The sequence below is a fragment of the Portunus trituberculatus genome, chromosome 23 (assembly GCF_017591435.1).
Source record: "Portunus trituberculatus isolate SZX2019 chromosome 23, ASM1759143v1, whole genome shotgun sequence".
NCBI lineage: Eukaryota > Metazoa > Arthropoda > Malacostraca > Decapoda > Portunidae > Portunus > Portunus trituberculatus.
Window position 1 is genome coordinate 14,470,820 of NC_059277.1, and position 5,000 is coordinate 14,475,819.

The following is a 5,000-nucleotide window of genomic DNA, read 5'->3' on the forward strand; positions in this document are numbered from 1 at the left end:
TGTGTGTGTGTGTGTGTGTGTGTGTGTGTGTGTGTGTGTGTGTGTGTGTGTGTGGTGCTTTAGGTCGTTTTCTTTTGCCTTATGGTCAAATTCACATTATTTATCCATAGTTTTACGTCGGAACAGTGCTCTCTCTCTCTCTCTCTCTCTCTCTCTCTCTCTCTCTCTCTCTCTCTCTCTCTCTCTCTCTCTCTCTCTCTCTCTCTCTCTCTCTCTCTCTCTCTCTCTCTCTCTCTCTCTCTCTCTCTCCACCGCCTCCCCTTTGTCGTTAACATTCCAGCCATCAACATCGCGTGCTTTCTTCAATCTTTGAGTGTTTTACTAATCAATATATTTAATTTCTTTTATTTAATTTTCTTAGGTATATGTTTTTAGATATTTCTGAATTATAAGGTGTCTCTCATTATTCCTACTTAGATATATGTGTGTGTGTGTGTGTGTGTTTTCCATCCCTGTGCACAGTACATGCTAGACACTCAGTAGATACATCAACAACATAGAATGCATACGAATTTCAAAAGACTAATTCAATCATTTCTCTCTTTTCAGGTGAGTACTCGGCCTGGTGACCCTTCGTCTGTGTCTGCGTCTGTGTGGTGAGAGGGAGGGAGAGAGAAGGAAGCAGTGTGGTGAGACTAAGAGGGAGGGAGAGAGGAGAAAAAAAAGGAGGAAGGAAGTAAATCAGATTGAAATGATAGTGAACGTGTGGAGACTACAATATGAGTAAAAGGAAAATTGTTGAGATTGAAGAAGGAGGAGGAGGAGGAAATGGGAAGAAAATAAAGAAAAAATAATAACAAGAGAAGGGAGAAAAAGAAAGAGTATGACGAGGAGGAAGGCATGTGAAGTGAGATAGAAAAAAGATAGAAAATAACAATAGGAAGGAAAGGAAAGCGTGACAAATAGAAAATAGACAAATGAGTAGGACAAGGAGGAGAGGAGGAAGAGGGGAAAGAATTACAAAGGATCGAGGGATGTTGAGGTCCTTACAAAGCTGTTTAGGAAGCAAGTCTGACTAACTTGTGGATGAGAGTGTAGGATAAGACGACAGAGGAGGAAGAGAAGCAGGGAAGAAAAGAAAACGATGACAAAGAGGAGGAATAAGAAGAAGAAAGAGGAGGAGGAGGAGGTAAGTTTGCAAACAAAGGAGAAGGGTAAAGAGTAAGAAGGGATGGAAGAAATATTTTAGAGGAAAAATAGACAGAGGAGAAGGAGAAAGAGGAAGAGGCGAAAGAAGAACAAGTTTGGAGAAGGAGGAGAAAGAAGAATAGGCGAAAAAAGAACAAGTTTGGAGGAGAAGGAGAAAGAGGAGGAGGCGGAAGAACAACAAGTTTGAAGGAGAAATAGACAGTGAAGGAGGAGAAAGAAGAAGAGGTTAAATTAGAACAAATTTGGAAGAGAAGGAGAAAGAGGAGGAGGAGAAGGAAGAACAAGTTTGGAGGAGAAATAGACGGGGAAAGAGAAAAAGGAGGAGAAGCCTGGAGGAGGAGGAGGAGGAGGAGGAGGAGGAGGAGGGAAGAGCAAGTTTTGGAGTGTCGACGCAATGCAGGCAGGCACCCGCATGAGCAACTGGTACAGGGTTGCCGCGTGACATAGCACTATAATTTTGCAACATTCATGACAGCACTTCCGAAGGGCTCTAGTTGGCGTGACACGGGATTTTAACTTTTTTTTATGGTTGCAGTGACAGATTAGAGAGATTTTTATATTATTAACATGAGAAACACAGTTAACAATCCTGTTACTCATTTGTCTTTTGAAAGTACGTAGGTTTTGTGACATGTATAATTTTTCAAGTTTTTTATTTTTTATTTATTTATTTATTTTTTTATTCCAGTGACAGATTAACAAGATTTTTATATTATTTATTGGAGAAGCACTGTTGAGAACCTATTTACTCATTTGTGTCCTTTGAAAATATGTCAGTTTTACGACATGTAGAATTTTTAAGTCTCTCTCTCTCTCTCTCTCTCTCTCTCTCTCTCTCTCTCTCTCTCTCTCTCTCTCTCTCTCTCTCTCTCTCTCTCTTTTCCAGTGACAGATGAACAAGATAAGAACTCTGCTTTTCATTTATGTGTCCTTTAAAAATACGTAGGTTTTTAGGAGGTTACAAATTAATAAGGGTGTTTTTTTTCTCGATTTTAGTGACGGATTAACAAGATTTTTATTCTGTTAACAGGAAAAGAAACAATACTGAGAACATGGCTAATAATTTCGGTGGCCTTTAGATATAGTTGTGGTGAGAGAGCAAGACGTTTCAGTGTGCGGGTTTGTTTATCTGTTACACAAGTTTTTCAGTGTTTTAAATCTTTTTTACGGCCTTGTGATATATTACTTAGATTTCTGCACTTTTTGCTCCCCCTCCTCCTCTTCCTCCTCCTCCTCCTGTTCTTCTTCTTCTTCTTCTTCTTCTTCTTCTTCTTCTTCTTCTTCTTCTTCTTCTTCTTCTTCTTCTTCTTCTTCTTCTTCTTCTTCTTCTTCTTCTTCTTCTTCTTCTTCTTCTTCTTCTTCTTCTTCTTCTTCTTCTTCTTCTCCTTCTTCTCCTCCTCCTGTCACATTTCTTCTCCAATTTACGCGTCATATGCCCTCTGATTCTCAAAGGTGGACGTGAGGGGATCATTTTTTATGTAAAACGAAAAAAAAGGTCACTTACTTGTAGTCCCCTTGCAGGTCCTAGAGAGTTAGCCAAAAGAAAGGGATAAATGTCTTGAAACTTCCCACAGGAGAAGGGGAGGCATGGAGTTAGCAAGATCAGTGGACCAGTTAGCATGAAAATAGCGATAGAAGATAGTAAAAGATACAACATTCCGGCGATGACAAAGGCTGAGGACCGTCAGTCAGAGGAGAAGAACTGATGAAACGAAAACCTTTCAATTCCACCTTATCTGATCAAATATTGTAAGTGAAACCTCCCATAGATGCGAAGAGTACTCCATACATGGGCGGGTAAAGCCATTGTACAGAGTTAGTAGTTGGGGACTGAGAAAAAATGGTGGAGACGCCTCAGAACGCCTAATGTCATACAAACCGTTCAGCAAGAGATGAGATCTAAAAGTTGTGTTGAGTTGAGAGATGGAGGAATTGAGTTTCTGTGTCATTGAAGACTACTTAGTCACACGATCTGAGAAAGAAAAGGATAAAGGGAAGAAAAAAAGGAAAAGAAAAAGCACCATCAACAACAACGATAAAAACCACGACTAGAAGGTGGAGGAAAAGAAAAACAAGGACAACAACAACAACAGCAAAAAAGGAAAAGAACAACAACAATTACAGGAAGGGAAGAAGAAAAAAATCAACGACAGCAACAAAAAAAAAAGAGAAGGAACAAGAGAAAGTAACAATAACAATAAAAATGTATACGAAGGAAGGACGGGAAGAAGATGAAGAAAAAGCAGAAAATGACAATACGAAGAAGAAAAAAAAAAAAGAGGAGAGCAACTATAAGAATAAGAACAAGAGGAAGATGGGGGAGGAGGAGGAGGAGGAGGAGGAGGAGGAGTGACGACTGAAGGAATGTCATCCGAATCCTTTTCCTGACGATGCTCTTGAGACTGTCCTACTCCTGATGGCGTCCCTGCAGACTCTCTCTCTCTCTCTCTCTCTCTCTCTCTCTCTCTCTCTCTCTCTCTCTCTCTCTCTCTCTCTCTCTCTCTCTCTCTCTCTCTCTCTCTCTCTCTGCAGTTTTGTATCCTCGCTATGTTTTCTCTTATTCTTATTACTTCTGCTCTATTTCCTTTTTTCTCTCTTTTATTCACTCCCTATTCTCTTTTTCTGAATTCTCTCCATCTTCTCCCCTCCTCCCCTCCTCTCTCCTCCTCTGCCTTCCTCTTCTTCCCCTCTCTTCCTCTCACGAACTCTTTCCTCTCCTTCACTTTCCATTACTTCATCCCTCGCTCCATTTCTCTCTGTTTCTTTCTCTTGTCTTTCCTGTTTCTCTTCTTTTTCATTCTTGCATTCATTTCTTTATTTTTATCCTTTATTTCTTCTTCTTTCAGTTTTCTGCTTTTATTCTCATCCCTCAATTCTTTTTTCTTCCCTTCTTTTCTCTCCTCCCTTTTCTTTTATTTATTATTTTTATATTATTCCTTTCCATTCTTTTCCTTTCCCTTCTCTGCTATTCTATTTCCTTTTCTCTTTTCTTCTGTTCTCTTTTCTTCTCTTCTCTTTTCTTCTCTTCTCTTCTCTTCTCTTCTCTTCTCTTCTTATATCGTCTCTTCTCTTTCCTTCCCTTCCGTTCCCCTTCCTTACTTTCTCTTCCCTTTCCTTTTTTCCCTTCCTTCCTTCCTTCCCTTCCCTTCCCTCCCCTCTTTTGGCTTTGATTGAAGGGAAGATGAAATAGTTGTATCATCTCTCAGATTATTGTTATGATGACTTGAAGGACCAAAGAGCCTCCTCCTCCTCCTCCTCCTCCTCCTCCTCCTCCTCCTCCTGCTGCTGCTGCTGCTGTTATACTTCTAAAAGCGAAATGGATTGAAAACATGTGAAAGAATAAGAAAAGTATACGTAATTGCTTGTAAAAGAGAGAGAGAGAGAGAGAGAGAGAGAGAGAGAGAGAGAGAGAGAGAGAGAGGATGGGTTGAGGGGGGGACATAAACACGCCCGCAAATTGAGCTCTGACACTCGATTGTAGTTTGAGAAAGTTACTCCCGTTAGGCTTAGCTCGTGAGATAACAAGAGTAGGAGGAGGAGGAGGGGAGGGAAGGAAGAGAGGAGAGGGAAAAGAAAAAGAAAGACATGCCTGGAGGGAAAGAATCTTGCCTCTTAGTAGTGAAGGAGAAGTAGAAGGAGGAGGAAAGAGGAAGAAAAAGATTGTGAGACTGTTTCTTTTATGTATGAGGACGAGGAGGAGGAAGAAGAAGAAGAAGAAGAAGAAGAAGAAGAAGAAGAACAATGGGAAAAAAAAGAAAGAGAAGAAATATAGAGACACGGTTTTTTATAGTGAAAATCAGTAGAAGGAAGAGAAGGAGAGAAGTAAAGGAAAAATCAGGACAAAAAAAAAA

At 40.2% G+C, this 5,000-nt stretch overlaps 1 protein-coding gene and 1 long non-coding RNA gene across 5 annotated transcripts in view; both read left to right on the forward strand.

The window, feature by feature from the left end:
* The window catches only part of LOC123507931, a 26,469-nt gene extending 25,813 nt beyond the window's left edge, over window positions 1-656 (forward strand). Inside the window, exon 2 of the long non-coding RNA XR_006675830.1 lies at window positions 550-656. This is a non-coding gene — a long non-coding RNA (uncharacterized LOC123507931). The remainder of the gene's footprint in view (window positions 1-549) is intronic.
* Window positions 1-5,000, forward strand: part of LOC123507929 (cAMP-dependent protein kinase catalytic subunit 1) — a 697,649-nt gene that overhangs the window by 614,963 nt on the left and 77,686 nt on the right. The window lies entirely within an intron of this gene.